The 17,276-nt window shown below is 38.7% G+C and overlaps 1 protein-coding gene across 2 annotated transcripts in view; it reads left to right on the forward strand.

The window, feature by feature from the left end:
- The first annotated feature begins 9,673 nt into the window (after positions 1–9,673).
- tbl1xr1b (tbl1x receptor 1b) overlaps positions 9,674–17,276 on the forward strand; it is a 39,561-nt gene continuing 31,958 nt past the window's right edge. Inside the window, exons 1-2 of one of the 2 annotated variants that reach the window (XM_037682161.1) lie at positions 9,674–9,884; positions 15,118–15,171. The gene's annotated coding sequence lies outside the window, so the exon portion shown is untranslated. Of the gene's footprint in view, positions 9,885–10,108; positions 10,298–15,117; positions 15,172–17,276 lie in introns of those variants that run through there. The other variant, XM_037682160.1, reaches the window with a different exon arrangement.

Below are 17,276 nucleotides of genomic sequence, written 5' to 3' on the forward strand. Positions count from 1 at the left end.
TCCCGAGATACTTAAACTCCTCCACTTGGGGCAGGACCTCCTCCCTGACCCAGAGAGGGCACTCTACCCTTTTCCGGCTCAAGACCATGGCCTCGGATTTGGAGGAACTGATCCTCATCCCGGCTGTTTCACACTCGGCTGCAAACCGCTCCAGCGATCCAGATTCAGATTCAGATCTCTTCAAATTCATCAAAATGTATTGTTGTTGTTGAAATCTGCTTAATTTAGCGTTCTGGTCAACCAATTGTAGAGTAGAATTTGAGGCCTTGTATCTAACTGAGGTATGCACTAAATTTGACCTACCTTATGGTCTTTTCTACACCTGTAATGTAAAAAAAATCCACTAGATGGCACTATGTCACTAAAACGTTGGCCTGTTCAAGAACTTTCCTCACAGAAAGTTAGCATGAGATGAGAATGCTAACATAGAGAGGTTTTTTTTTTGCCAAAACTCTCAAAGGTAGGCTTTTTTTTTTTCAACATAGTACAATGTCAGAGGTTTTACTAAACACTATATAGTAATATTTTGGTGAAAAAAAAGTTGTGAAAGTCAAATAAATTTCTAAAAACACATGTTACCAAACGGTTGATTTGTCCATTCATAATAATGGCATTGATACAAAACTAATATATCACTTATTGACTTATGCTGACATATTCCAACCTCTTAACTGACACATATGCCTACATTTTCACATTGTTCTTCTTCAATTTTATCAGCAAATACAAGATGGACAGCAAAACCTTTTATGGTGCAAGGACACACAAATCTCAGGCTCTGATACCAGAACAACCTGAAGATTCTGATGCTGATCTGAACGATGATGATGACCAAATAGAAGATCCTGACTATCATCCTACACAAGAGGAAGATAAAACTTCTTCTGAGTCCACGAGTGAGGAGGAGACTGCATCCACAAGCCCATCTTCAAAGCCACCACCCCATAAGAAGAGAAGTAAAGAAAAAAATACTCTGAAATTTTTTTTTGTAACCGAACCAGTTGACTCTCCTGAGCAAAGCTCACCTCCAGACCCAAAGAGTGCCACACGCAGAATCAGGAAATATGAAGACGTTGATGAATTAAATGTTCCTGATTCTGTATTTGAAGCTCCTGATGCTGTGAAGACACCCTTACAGTATTTCAAGACACTTTTCACTGATGAGCTGATCCAACATATTGCTCACCACGATTGAAAATGTTCTTGCAGTGCTGCTCTGATTAATGGCACCATGATTCCCGTTACAACCTGAGAGCGGATATCATGCCAAGGAAAAGATTCAAGCTCTTGCGCCGATTCATTCATTTCAATGACAACTACTGGTTCAACAACAGCCCAGACCACTTTTACAAAATCCGCCCCCTTTTTGAGAAGCAATGTCTTCTGATTCCATCTACTAACATGCATAGTGTGGATGAGGTTATGGTGGCACAAGAGCTGGCACACTTCGCCAGTATATTGCCAACAAACCAGACAAGTGGAGCTTTAAACTGTTCTAATTCTGTACAGCTGCAGTTAGTTCTATAGCACTACAACTCTTTTGTGCCTGGTCTGTTTGCTTTGTTGGCTAAGTTAAAAATAAAGTATAACAGTTTTACCAATCTTGGTAATTTTTTTCATTCCGAGTTTTAACGTAAAGGGTTATCTCGATCGTTTGGTAGAGGCCTGTGTTTTAAAAACTACTGAGTTGTTTGAAAAAAAAAAGTCAAAACTTTGTTATTGTTGATCTAAAATAATAAAAAATGCAAAGAATTTTTTTTTTTTTGATTAATGTTATCTTGGTGTGAACCTCAAAGGGCTCTATTCATGTTTTCTTTTGCTACTTTTAACTTTTAGCTACTGTTTTGCTACTTTAAGCCTTTAACTAGCCTTATGCTATACTTTTATCTGCCATTGTAATCATTTTCACTTTTACTGTTCTGGTACTTTTTACTTGTAGCCTTTTGCCACTTTTAGAATTTAGCCAATCTTTTGTATAATTGTAGCTTCTAGTTAGCCTTTTGGTGCTTCTAGCATTTTGCTACTTTTAGTTTTTGCTTGATTTAGCTTTAAGCTAGTGTTCTGCTTTGGGTAGCTCAGGGATCTGCAACCTTTGTGATAAAAAAGAGCCATTTTTGCCATTTTGCTTACTAACTATGACGTGTATGGACTGGAGCTGCAAACCTGCTACAACCGTGTGGCAACTGGTGGTCTGTGGACCACTACAGGTTTGTTGAAGATGGCTTTTCTGGCCAGTAGGGGTGATATTATAAAATGAAAGATGTCTTACTATTATTAACATTTATTTATATTTTTACATTTTATTACAAAAGAAGAAACCAGATTCATGTAAAGAAAGAAAAAATATGTAATTTTTAACAACTTTATGAAAATTAAAACGCTGAACTCTGCAGGCCTATACGAGTTCTGTTAATTGTTCAAGAATTAAGTATCCTACTTAAAGCACAAAGTTAAAGTCAGTATAAAATTAAGCCAGTTTGTTGGACATCCAATTAGATTTTTAAAGAAAGATAAATTCCTTAATTTATTTTTGGTTTACTACTCTGGCTCTTGCTCAAGGCGGATACTCCTGTTCTCCGTCCCCCGTTCTCCTCTTCTTCCTGCTTTGCTCTCTGTGTGTGTCTCGGAGCTCGTGGTACACATCTCACAAACAAAAAAAATACTATTATGGATCTGGAGAGCTAAACTTTCAACGCAATCGACAAAATCTTTTCAACAAAACGACAGGGTCCTGGAGAACCCTCTTGTCCGGCTGAGACTCACGCTGCAGGCTACATCAGAGATCCATGGGGAGTTTAGCAGCTGATGTGTCTTTCAGTTCTGTCTCAGGAGGACGCTGGAGACGATTATATATTTGGATTTATGATAGCAGGGTTTCTGCTCTTTGGCATGGGTGGGGCTCTGTTTTATCAACTTTTGAAGAAGACTTCGACAGCAGTTTTGGCCATGACAAAGCTTCCGAGTCAATTCGTTTCGGTTTGTACTATGAGTATTCAAAACCAGCTGATTTACGAACTAAACCGTAAGATGGAGGCGATTTGTGAGATTCGCAGGCCACCTGCCGGTCCTAGGACTTGTCAACATGTTGGGATCAACCTTGTGTAAGGTTTATAACACAGATCAGTTGAGTGGGAATGCCCGTAAATTTGGCCATTTTGGATCTGGAAAGTTCCATCAGGACTCAAGGCTGATGAGAAAAAAACAGTCTGCCTGAAGAAAAATCAACAATTAATGTACAACGTATTGTCATCATTGTATGTTCTCATACAATGGCAAAATTGGCTCTTTGCATTTAACCCTTCCACCACCAGGTGGAGCAGTAGACAGCTGTGGAAAGTGCCTGAATTGTGATTTATCTGACTTTGACTTCTCCGTTTGGCCTCGGATACAAGCCGACTATCAAATTTCTCCTGGGACATGGGTAATAGGGACAGCAGCAACGTGCACGCCGCCCATCTTTCGTACAACTGTACGAACATAATTTCACTGTATCCCGGTACAATGATAATACATCTTATTCCGATTCTGATACTGATACTTTGACTTAGTTTTTTGTGTTTTGTTCTTAGTGTTATCAAAGCTTCTCACCATATTCCTTCTCAGCAACTTGTCTAAAATATATTCCAAAACATTCTGGTGATTTTGAGAGAAAGTTCACACTGAGAGACTGGAAGTCGACTTGAAGTGGCTAACAAACTACTAGCATGATGTAGTCCACATGTTTTACGTCTTGTATTTTATCTTTCACATATTTGAAAATGGCATGAAATCTGCTAAAACTAGCCATTATCATTGTTGGTAATAATTTAAATAAAATTCAGTTTTATTTTTGTTTTGGTCAAAGCTGAAAGAGCCGCTACAGAGGGACCAAAGAGCCACATGTGGCCCCAGAGCTGCAGGCTGCAGACCCCTGGGTTAGATAAACAACTCTGTTTCAGCTTCTTTAGCAAATTTAATCAAATTCATTCAGCTCTCAGCGTTCACATTGCATTTTCTGAGAACATTTAATTAATCTTTTAAAAAAAAATCTCTTTAATTACGCTTCAACATAAAATGCTGCGTTGGAAAGAGAACAGTCCCTCCTGTGAAATACTGTAAACACCAGAGAGGAATAAATATAGCAGGAGGCTGACTCTGGGGTCTTTTGTCATCATTTGAGGTGAAGTGTAAACATGGCTGAACGGTGCCGACTGTCTTGGAGCGCCACACATGGAAGTGAAACGACACATTTACGTGGGGGCATGAAAGGCGATGCTGTGTCTTTGTTTCTCTGGATCTAAAAATAGCTCCTGCTGAGCAGGCAGTCAAGCTGAGCTGCAGTTTCTTGACTCTCCCTCCAGTTTTCTCCTTTTCTGTCTCACACACATCATGCATACATAGCCCAAGATTTAATTTGTGTCAAACGTTAAACGGGAACACGGTGAGATTAATCTGGACCTGATTTAATGAACTGCATCCTTTGTTACTGACTAAATTTTATACACCACCAGAATATATCTGATATTTCATATTCTTAATTTCATTGTACTGCGTATAATGACAATAAAGGCATTCTGATTCTGATTCTGATTCTGATTCTGATATCGACACACCAACATAAAGCACACAAATATAAAGGCAGCACTGCTGTTGCTAAGGCTGTTGATAAGATCTGATTTTTTTTTGTGTCCTGCAGATTAGTCTCCCACCCCCACACACATATTAAACTGCTGTATTCCTTCTCACATTGAAGCTGAAGTGAATACATTATTAATCACACAAATGAATATGTGATGCTGTGAGATATAATTAGGAAAATAAAGTTCATTACGGACACATTTAAGTTAAGTTTAAAGCTAAGGCCTAGCATTCCTTGGAGAAATGTAAGAGTTTTAAACAGAAATCATCATCTAAAGAGAAATGACTGAGTTGTTTTGGTCGAAACTTGAACACACCACTATGTGCAATCTTAAGCAATAGCGCAAGATCTTGGAGTAAGGGATGACTCTCAGACACTACCGTGTAAAATTTAATCTTAATATTTGTCAAATTCAATAAGACGTGCTGTTTTAGTGTTTTGAAGACAACTGGCCACCTTTTAAAAATTATTTAGTAGATGTTGGGGCTGCACGGTGGATTAGTGGTTAGCTTCCTCACAACAAGAATGTTCTGGATTCAATTCCAAAATAAGCATAGGGTCTTTGTATGGAGTCTACATGTTCTCCTCATGTTAGTGTGTTTTTCCACAAATATGGTTTCCTCCCATAGTCCAAATTCATACATGTATAGGCTGCCTCCAGGCCCTTGACCAATGGGATTTGCCTTGGTAAATAAAGATTTATAAATAAATAAATAGATGTAAAGCCAGTAATTACGTTCTGACAGTAGCATTAAAATCCATCCAGTGGTTCATGAGATACTTTTGCTAACAAACAAAGGCATTAGGCTGACATCTGGTGCCAATGCTGAAAATGTTCTGGGCACATCATATTGCCACCTATGTGTTCACAGCTGGTGTGGTGCCGGCCCAAAATGGACCACTTCGGGCAAACCATATCTGGGCCTCTGAAGGGCCATCATTCTTTGTGGTGGTGGGCTGAGAGCATTGTGTGGGCCAGAACTGGGCCAGGCCAATTTTGCTATGTGGGATGAACACTCAGAGGCAAACAGATTAACACCTATTTGTCATCTTTATACAAGGGGTGATAAAAAAATAATGACTGAAGAGAGATATTATCTTAAATTGCTGAAATGACCAAGAATGATTTTTATCTGTCCTGCAGTCACATGGTACTTTTAGGAACATTTAGTTCCTATAGCCACTGCAGGTTGTTCATCTTCTTTCACAAACCTGTTCAAGCCAAACCTGAGATGTCTTCTTGTCATCTAAAATAAATTTATTTGAATCTTAAAGCAGCACAAGGGAGTAAGAAGCACCTGCTGCCTTTATGCCTCTGAGCCACAAAGGGACAGAGCAGTAACAGTTGCTATAACAAAGGGCAAGATGGCATCTTGGTTCAAAGCTATAATGTAGTGTTGACAGACAGTCAGCGCCACCTAGGAGATGTCCAACGCACATTGTATGAGTATGTTGCCTGTCAACCCTGTGCAGTATATTACTCTCCGAGCCTCCTTTGGTTCCACAGTGTCGGCTTTGTTCATGAAAGCTCATAATGGCAAGTTGTCTGTGTATGTTTTTAAATGTATTTGATATCAAATGCCATTTTTTCCTAGTTTACGACTACATTACGCTAGTTGCACATTGGATCACACAAGTTCAACACACACTCTTACTAGTAACACTTTATTGCAAACTAGTGCCACTTTTGCCCAACTAGTTGAAGCTGAAGTTGCTCTAGTCAGTCACATTCAGCAGCAAACCACACTTATACCTGATGAAGGTCCCAGCTAATAGGATCATATCATCTGCAAACAGCTGCAATGCAATGGTGAATGGACTGTACTCATATAGCACCTTTCTATCTTATCAAGACACTAAAAATGCTTTACACTGCAACCTGTGCCCTCCTTTACCCATTCATACAGCACTCTGCTATATAAAGACTAATCAGTGCTTTAGATCACGTTCATACACCGATGGGACGCACATCGGAGGCAATGAGGGGCTTCGGTGTCTTGCCCAAGGACACTTTGGCATGAAAGTGCTGGTGGAATCAACCCCCCAACTCTTGCATTGGGAGGAAAACTGCTCTAACCACTCAGTCAGCCGCAGCCGCCCAATCTGCAATCCAAATGACCCCAAACTGGAGACCCTCTGCTGCTTGGCTTCGCCTAAAAATTTCCTTCATAAAATGTGTTTTTCTTCCTAGTTGTGGAACACTGAAGTAGCTTTTTATTATTTCAAGGACATTTGAGGGTGCGTGGGAGTTTGCCCAACCAGTTTTTATGTGTATTGTTGTAGAGAAAGTTTACAGTCATGTTATTCACTCTAATGTCCTCTGGTGGTTACTTCGAGTATAGAGTTTTAGCCCCCACTTCCTGGAGCCATCCTGCCACTTTATAATCAGTGAAATTTGTTTCACATTGATGGTAGGAGTTTAAACTTGTGTGCAGTGAGTTTAAAACTACAGCAGGGCTGCCCTTTGTCACCAAATCTGTATAAAATGTTTTTGAAGCTCAGTATTTTCGTAGTGCAAAATGTTAGGAGATGAACAAGCCCTTATAAGGACTGTTTTTGGGATGTTCCCAATTTCGTACAACGTCCGAGTCCTTATCTTGTGACGTGTAAATGCTAAACTATGCTGATCTAAATTTATGTCATGTGAGGTGTGTGAGTGATATGTATTCATTTAAAGATTGCTACACTTTTCATAAATAAAAAAAAATCACTGAAGCATGCCTGTGTGCCTTTTTATCTTCTTTGGAAACGTATAGTTTTGCTCTACAGTAAGGCTGAAGATGGAATGAGTAGGATTTCTAGTCACAAAAAGAGGAGAGTCACTTCACTACATTTGTCTGAAGGGTGGTTATTAGGTTGCGTAAAGTCTGGCATTTGGCAGGAGGAATGTGCTTCAGATTTCTTCTCTGGCAGCCAAAACACCCTCACAGAGTGGGAGTGATGGAGCACATACTCCTCTTTCTGTTGGCTTCAAGACAAGCAGGCAGAACATGGGAAAGTGCCCGGAAATTTACAAATGGAAACAAATTAAAATAAGTTATGAATGATTCTGCGCATAAATTTGCCACTTGTAAAATTTTTTTAAATAAAGTAATCTCTTCCCCCACTCCCATGCTGAAACCACACGTTTTCTGGAATCCTCCAAACATTTAATGTGCCCTGACGTTGGTGACTCCATGCACAATATGTGCAGCAGTATTGAGCTTGAAGGTCAAATTGTTCAGTGGCAAAAGCAGCAAAACAAACAAACAAACAAAAAAAACACATTAAAAGCCAACTATTTCTTGAAGGAATGCTGATTGCTTGATGCCTTTTATGCTTACGTTTTTAACTGAACGTTTTGTTGAGAAACAGTTAAGTTAGAAGTTTTGGTAAAACCTTGAAAAGAACTCTATGCTCAATTTCACAGTATGTTTCGAACAACTCTAAGCTAATACCACACCAACTTCTAGCTCAATAACTGTAAAATTTACTGGATTATAGCCATTTCTTCCCTAAAGCTCTTTTAGCTGTGGATTAAATGGATTAAGTTAATCAGTTAAAGATGTAAAGTTTGTTTTGTGATTCATGAGGGGAATCACTGTAATGTCACTTTAATTGGTGACAGAACTTCATCTGTCTGCTGATTATTCATGCTGCTGATCTCACGTTGCTGTATTCATACCCATCTGCTCACCACAGACTCATGTTCAGGCTGCTGTTTAATACACTGTATTATTTTTACATTATTAGTGTTTAGCATATATCTTAGATCCTTGTATACTGTTTCTTTTTATATTTTTGCCATTTTTGGGTGTAACCGGAACCTTGAGTACACAATTTTGTTCCACCTCGTGTACCACATGTGATGCGAATGGCAATAAAGAACCTTGAACCCCATGAATTAACTTCTGAAGTCAACCACGTTTAAGATGGCCGTCACAACTAAGCAACTTTAGTAAACACACAAATGACTATACTGGCAATGTTTCGACCAGTTTTTCAGATGATTAGTTACAGTTTGGTGTGGTAGTAGCTGAGCATTGACACCAACACATTCTTCCAGTACAACAGCTTGTCCAACATGTTTGCTTAAAACTGTGGCAATAACTGTTGGAATTTACACCGTTTGTCTGTTAGCAAAATATCTCATGACCCACTGGATAGATTTCAATGAAATTTCAAAAATTAATAATTAGAAGTACATCTATAGCTGATCAAAACTAATAATTAGAAGTACATCAACTGATTATCTTCTGAAGTCACAGGTCTCTCTTGTGAATGAGGGGCCCGAGATGGTGTAGGGGCAGGGCAGCCGACTCGGGATCCGAAGGTCCCGGGCTCAATCCGAGGTCATTGCACATCTCGTGGTGTTTCTGAGCAGGACACCCCATCCCCAGCTGCTCCCCAGGTGCCCACCATAGCCGCCCACCGCCCCACCTGGCAGTGGATGGGCTAACTGCAGAGAGCCAATTTCACCATTGTATGGGAACATACAATGATGACAACACATATCACATTATTATTCTTAAATGAGTCCTCGAGGCTCAATGAGACTAACCTGTATAAATAAAGGTTGAATGAATGAATGAATGAATGAAGCAAATCAAGATCACACCTACTGTATCTATCTTAGCCAAATGGCAACAACACACATATACATACATATAATACAGCACATTTACCATAACTCTTCCATTAAAGATGACAAGTGATATGCAATCTTTGCTGGGCCTTTTATTTTTTACTGAATTACAGTTTATTGATTTTTACTTTCATTTAATTTTCTCTTTTCAGTAGGACTTTCTGATGAATGTAAAATGGTTGGCGTATGACGATGTACATAATCTATATTGTAAAAACTGATATGATACTGGATGGTGTGTGCAAATATAAAAAAATAAGTGTAAACTCCAGATTTCAATGATGATGTAAGCTTGTTGTTGACTTTCCCAGTCTGAATGACTGAGCAAAGGGTGGGGGGCGGGGCCTCATTAATCCACAGTGAGTGGTGACTCGCCAGGCAAAACTGAGCATAGTGGGGGATGGGCGCCATGTCCCTCGCTGTTATGACTGATTCGTGGCTGCGGGACACACTTCTTGAGGCCTAGCTATTTTTTCCCCCAAGTTTTTTCCAACTCGTCGCTTGGTCTTAACAGGCAAATGCAGCTTCCTTTTGGTACAAAACAAATAGAAGGGAAGAGACGCTATCATTTAATCAACGCTGGGAAACAGTTGTCAGCCTCTGCTAAGCACGTGGGAGTGTTTGATGGCTTTTTGAAAATAGGTCAGTTACTATTATAGCATAATGTCCTTGTTGCCATTGTAGCATAGTCATACGTTCAGTAAGAATTAGCCATTACTCATGGTATCCGCCGCGCTCCATCGTGTTAAGCCGACCCAAATACGCATTATGTCTACCGTCATGAGTTATTAATCTTTGCATTAACGTTTAGCGAGTGGCGCTTTGAAATAACAGTAGTTACAAGCTGCCCATTTTTTCATGTCTGGTCACACCACTGTGTCTCTGAAGCCGTTGCTGGCTTCTAACCGCCGGGCTTTAGCTTTAATGTTTTAACCTTAAAATAGTTCATCAGTGTGCGAAAACGACTAGTCTTGCAATCGAGTAGAGCGACAACATGATCTGATTTGAACACGAGCGCGTGTGGAAGATATCATCTATTGAATGGTTTTATCCAAGTAGGTATGACATTGTAGCTACACTGTCATTAGCATAGCACGCTAGGTTTATCCAGCTAGCAAGCTAGTTAGCTTGTCGGTAAGTCCACAGTGGTAGCTAACGACCTTACGGTTGTCGACATAAATATCTTTGGAAATAAACCAAACCAACATTATTGTTTTAAATTACTACAAATATAATTATTACGGCTTTCAGGTGCTGTTAATATCGTTGCTGAGTTGGGAAGTGGCTGCACCAAAAATCGCACCCCGCCTTGCCTGAGTGGCATGTGTGGTGACGGATACAAGCACCGCCATGCCGAACAGCTTCAACGCGCATGGTAGCCGCTAGGCTAAGCTTGTCAAGCGTTCAGGAAAATAGTAATGTCAAGTTGTTTATTTCATTAGCCAGCAAGTTAAAGAGAGCAGAGCCGCACATTCCACATGTAAGAAATGAATCTGAGGAGAACCGAGGCCATTTCCATTTTGCCGGTATATCCACGCTGTGACCAGTGACAGGTGTCATCATGCCAGGACAATACTCCTGATTTACGCGATACTGAATGTAGTACTTTAAGGGTTTCTTGTCAAATATGATTATCAGAGTCAGTCTTTATGGTCACCGCTTGCCCACATAATCTGTACACTGGTGTGTGAATAAGGGTAAGGTGTGAATATATGTGGGTGGAGAGCATGCTGTCATGCCAATTTAGATCCTTAGCACAAATGTTTATAACACTTCTTGGCACTTTAAGTGTGTTTGTTTAACCCAATGAAACCAAAACAAAGATGAAATGTATTAGTTACAAATTAAAATCTGACTTGAACAGTGGAAAGTTGTAACACACACAAAAACCTGGGGTCTTTGCCCTCATTTATGTGTCAGAAATGAGATGTTGGCTAGTATTTTTGATCTAAAACTGGCGTTTACATGTTATTTACAATCTGACAGGGTTAGTCATGTTGACGTGTGTCGAGTGGATTACATAATTAATCCAGTTTGTAATACAAGAGCTTAATGAAACAAAGGTTTAAACTAATATTTTTTTCTTTTCTCAGTGTTTACAGTGTTAACAACAACAACTACTGGAATGTTAGAAGCAGATAAACACTTTTATAATTATATCCCACAACACTGCGTAAAAAAATTAAATGGGCCTAATAATTATGGTGCTCTTTTCTGTTGTGGAATTGATGGCACATTAATAAAAATTTAGCTTCAGCTTATAACTCTAGAAATGTCTAAATAATTGGGGCAACCCTTACAACAAATCATTTATTGTTTTCTTTCACCTCTTTGAAAACAGTTTAGGAAACTGATGGAAATTTATTTCAGTCAGCTTGTTCACATTGATTTTAGCATGCTTCATCGTCACCAGTGATTTATCATTCTATTGTTAATAACTACAACTAGATGGCTATACAGTTAGAAGGTATTTATTGGCATATAGTGTTGTTTTTTTCTTCTGAAAATATATATAAAGGATAATTTGGTCATTGTAAAATGGGATTCTGTAGAATACTTAACGGTATGTATAATTATCTCATTTGCTGTACATAGATTTTTGAACATTAGTTTGGTGAAAAAGAGTTTAAAGTCCAACAGGGCTGACAAGCTAATGGCTTAGCATTATCCGTAATGGTCCATAATCCATGTTGCATTATCCGTAATGCACCTAAATCCAAAGTGGACCACTGCCATCTTAAAAAAAAGTTTAAATATTAAAAAAAATATGTTTCATGCAAATGCTAATTTATAAACCTTTACATTGCTATCAGTTTTACATCGCACGGTGGGTACAAAAGATTTTGTGATTATTTGTAGGAGAAAATAATGGCAGCAGATGCTATTTCAGTACAGCCTTACATAGCCACACCTGGCAGGAAGTTCATATTTCTACCACAACAAACAATAACTTGCCCAAGCATATACTTTTACAACAGATCTGTGATGTCTTAAAACAAATTCAATCGTTAAATCTCAAAAGTTGTTCATTCAAACACAAACATTTAAACCGTTACATTGCAACAACAGTTTTGGCAGAAATCTCCCAATTCCTGCCAGAAGTGGGCTGCACTGAAAGTGCTACTGCTAACTGCTGCTACCGCTAGTTGCACTTTTGCAAAAAAAATATATATATATAAATATATGTGTGTGGGTGTGTGTGTGTAGGCTGCTCCCTTCCTTAGGGGTCACCACAGCAATTGAACTCACACAAAAGCAATTTTTTTTTTATGCTGGGGATGCCCTTCCTGAAACGACCACTGAGCCACAGCAGCCCACATGTGTGGAGCAGAGGGATAAGGGAGCAGCTAGCTGGGCCGGATAAGGTTCTTGCTCAACAATCGCAGTGGGGCAAATGAGGGTGGAGGCAGATGTGGGTGCTTCACCTTTCTCACTCACAGTCCAGCAATTCAAACCTGCGATTATACTTGCTATTTGCTTTTGCAAATAACCACAACATTTCATGGAAATTAACAGCGTTAAGAGAAACAAACAACAGCAGAAGGGTCATTTAAACATCTGTGAATCTTCTCAGATTAGATTGTGTAAAATGGTCTATCCACTTTAGTCTTAAGCTTGTATGAACTAGCTGTTAGCTTGTAATTCCTGTTGAAATGTACAAACCGGATTCCAAACAAGTTGGGACACTAAACAAATTGTGAATAAAAACTGAATGCAATGATGTGGAGGTGCCAACATCTAATATTTTATTCAGAATAGAACACAAATCACAGATCAAAAGTTTAAACTGAGAGAATGTATCATTTTAAGGGAAAAATCTGTTGTTTCCAAATTTCATGGCATCAACAAATCCCAAAAAAGTTGGGACAAGTCCATTTTTACCACTGTGTGGCATCCCCCCTTCTTCTGACAACACTCAACAGACGTCTGGGGACAGAGGAGACCAGTTTCTCAAGTTTAGAAATAGGAATGCTCTCCCATTCATGTCTAATTCAGGCCTCTAACTGTTCAATCGTCTTGGGCCTTCTTTGTCGCACCTTCCTCTATGATGCGCCAAATGTTCTCTATAGGTGAAAGATCTGGACTGCAAGCAGGCTGGCCATTTCAGTACCCTGATCCTTCTCCTACGTAGCCATGATGTTGTGATTGCTGCAGAATGTGGTCTGGCATCGTGTTGAAAAATGCAGGGTCTTCCCTGAAAGAGATGACGTCTAGATGGGAGCATATGTTGTTCTTGAACCTGAACATAGTTCTCTGCATTAATGGTGCCTTTCCAGACATGCAAGCTGCCCATGCCACAAGCGCTCATGCAACCCCATACCATCAGTGATGCAGGCTTCTGAACGGAGCGTTGATAACAACTTGGGCTATCCTTGTCCTCTCTGGTCAGGATGACATGGCGTCCCAGTGTTCCATAAAGAACTTCAAATCGTGACTCATCTGACACAGAACAGTCTTCCATTTTGCCACACTCCATTTTAAATGACCCCTGGCCCAGTGCAAACGTCTGAGCTTGTGGAGCTTGCTTAGAAACGGCTTCATCTTTGCACTGTAGAGTTTCAGCTTGCAACGGCGGATGGCACGGTGGATTGTGTTCACTGACAATGCTTTCTGGAAGTATTCCTGAGCCCATTCTGTTATTTCCTTGACAGTGGCATTCCTGTTTGAGGTGCAGTGACTTTTAAGGGCACGGAGATCACGAGCATCCAGTAGAGTTTTACGGCCTTGACCCTTACGCACAGCGATTGTTCCAGATTCTCTGAATCTTTTGATGATGTTATGCACGGTTGATGATGATAACTTAAAAGTCTTTGCTATTTTATGCTGGGTAACACCATTCTGGTATTGCTGCACTATCTTTCTGCGCAACAATGGTGGAATTGGTGATCCTCTTACCATCTTGGCTTCTGAGAGACACTGACACTCTGAGAAGCTCTTTTTATACCCAATCATGTTGTCATTTGACCTAATTAGTGTTAATTGGTCTTCCAGCTGTTCATTATATGCTCAATTTCCTTTTTCCAGCCACTTATTGCTACTTGTCCCAATGTTTTGGGATTTGTTGACACTGTGAAAATTTGAATCAACATATTTTTCCTTTAAAATGTTACATTTACTCAGATTAAACTTTTGATCTGTCATCTATGTTATATTACGAATAAAATATTGACATTTGCCATCTCCACAGCATTGCATTCAGTTTTTATTCACAATTTGTTTAGTTTCTCAACTTTTTTGGAATCCGGTTTGTAATGAGTTCTACAAGCTGAGGTTATTTAAAGAGCAACAAGTAAGATATTTGTTGCTCACAACTTTTTAAACAGAGACATACTTTAAAATCACTGGAATACATCTATTTGTGTGCACAAATCCAAGGGGCACAACACAGTTTTACCACTATTAAAAAGTACACATTTACAGTATTTCTGAATAAACCAGCTTTTTGGTGTTTTTAAATGTGTTTAAAAAATCTGCAGCACAATAATGTATGTCATGGATGCAATGCATCAAACATGAATGACAGCTCAGTCTGTTGGCACTAATTGCACTGGAAGCACTGAGGATACAGTTTATTTTTTTATTTTTATCAAGATATCAAAAATGTCCTCTGTGGTCACGTAGCTTCGAGAGAAAACATTTTATGATAGGATTATTTATTAGAAGTATGAGACATTAGATGTTCTGACAACAGCCCTTTAAGGACACACATTACTTCTTGTAATAGTAGTGGGATGAGATCCCCTTGGAATAATAGTTGTATTCTAAGCTGGATTATTAATCAGTTTTTAGTGCAATCCTAATCTGTTCTGTAATGTGATAAATTTGAAGATTTTTAAGTTTGGGATTCATTGAGTTTCTGTCTTTGTTTTCACAGGGGCCAAAGACAACAAGGCCATCATGTGCAACTAAAGACATCTTGATCACACGGGTAAAAATTATATATTTTTAATAGTTTTTGTGTCTTTCTGGTAGCACCAGCATTTTTTTGTTTGTTTAGATGACAACATCTCTGTTACCACCTGGAGAAAGAAGGGCATTTTTAGGTTTGTTTAAAGGTCTTTGTTTGACGTCAGCAGACGTCATGTGTGCCGTGGAAGGAGTCAGAGGAGACAATAGTTTGTTCCTTTGTCCTCTACATGCTGTTCGTTCAACACTTCAGTTTTTTATTGTTGCACAATGCTCCTTTTTTATTTTTGCACCATTTAAAGCTGTGGAAATTGGGGACAAAGTGATTAGAATAACTTTTATCGTTTATCAGCCATTCTCAGAATCCAGTGCAAAAATAAACACAGGAATTATCAAGATGAAATCATTGTCTATTTTATTGTTGTCAAGCATTGGATAATGGGTGGGTGTGGGGCTGGGGGATTTTGAAGGCAGTTCAATTCAGCTTATTTATACAGCACCGAGTCCCAACAGAAGTCGTCTCAGGGCACTGTATAAATACATTCACATACATTATAAAAGCCAATTAGTAAAGTTCTTTATCTAAGGAAGCAGCAGATTGCTCTGAAACTTCACTAAGTTGTGGGTGCAGGACGTTTCGTTAGGCACGGTGCTCTGTTCTGTTAACAGGGCAGGGCGCCCTCCTTGGATAATGGTAGGGGAAATATTGTAGAATGACAGGTCCAGGTGTGTTTTTTATTGGAAGAAATACAAAAACACATAAGTATAGAAATAATTACAAATTCATTCAACAAAACAGACCTCCAGCAGTCTAAGCAGCATAACTAAGACATGTTTTTATGTCTTGGAAGTCATGCTTGTAATTTAAGTAACTGATTAGATTAATCATGTTTTATAGATAAATATAACTCATCAGCATAACAATGAAAGTGGACAGGTTGGCTTGATTGACTCAGTGCAGTGTGAATACAAACCGCACCAGCTGAAAATGTAAACAAATGCTATGAATGTTGATCCTCAATTGAACCGAGTCTACCGGACTATTAGGTGTGAAAACACCCTGAGAAACTCCATGACTAACTTTGTTATATGAAGAAGATTCATTATTTACATTTACCAACTGGATTCTTATCAAATAAATATGATTTAAATAATTTTAGAGCCGTTCCTGTAATCCCAATATCATATTCAAGCCTCTAGTGGAATATTTGTGATCAAATACAGCACTGAGGTTTAACAGGACCAGTACAGAAACAAGTCTGTTGTCTGAGGCCATCATTTTAGGGTTGAAATCTGTCAGTCTAGAAAAAAAAGTTAATTTGTACTCTTCAAAGGACTTTCTGTACTATATATATTTTTTTAAATATATCTGAAAACATTAAAATCGCATATAAGTAAACTACAGAAAAGTTGTTAAAACCGTCTCTTCCTTCAGAATGTCCTTGGCATTGATGGTGCAGGTTAAAGTCTTCTTACAATGTCAACGCTTCATTAGAGAACACTATACTGTGTACTATTACTAAGGTCATGTACACACAATACCACACTATACTGTGTACTTTTACTTATGTCATGTACTTAGTGAAAACCTTTGGAGAAGTGACCTGTATGCAGGATAAAGCTCTCAGGCGTGTGGTATTGGGGTGTGTGTGATATCTAGGTGTAGAAAAAATTTCACTCAAAATAATTTTTTCTGCTTTAATCCATTTTAAAGAGTCAATATGCCGTGACAAAAAGCTGTACAAGACAGCTAATCTTGCTTTTAAAAGATTAACCGTAAGTACCATATATTTATTTTAAAAAAGTTAATAAAAACATGCAAAACTAGATTATGCTTACAAACCAGAGGTTGCTTTCCTCTGTATCTCCAGCTTAATTAGTTGCACATTCATTTGATATTAAAACGTTGTATTCAGTGATATATTTTATTTCACAATTGTCCTGCTCAGTGCCAAGTTGGAATGGGATACAAGAGGAGTTTAACCCTCCATGATATTTAGTGTTACGTATGTGAAAAATCAACCACCTTACATAACCTTTTTTTAAATATATATTTTATTTTGTTTCCTCAATAAGCAAGTGTATTGTGAAATTCTTTATCAAAAGGGCTCGTGAAACGGTCGGCAC

This window comes from Nematolebias whitei, chromosome 9 (assembly GCF_014905685.2).
Source record: "Nematolebias whitei isolate Nwh7 chromosome 9, NemWhi1, whole genome shotgun sequence".
NCBI classification, from domain to species: domain Eukaryota; kingdom Metazoa; phylum Chordata; class Actinopteri; order Cyprinodontiformes; family Rivulidae; genus Nematolebias; species Nematolebias whitei.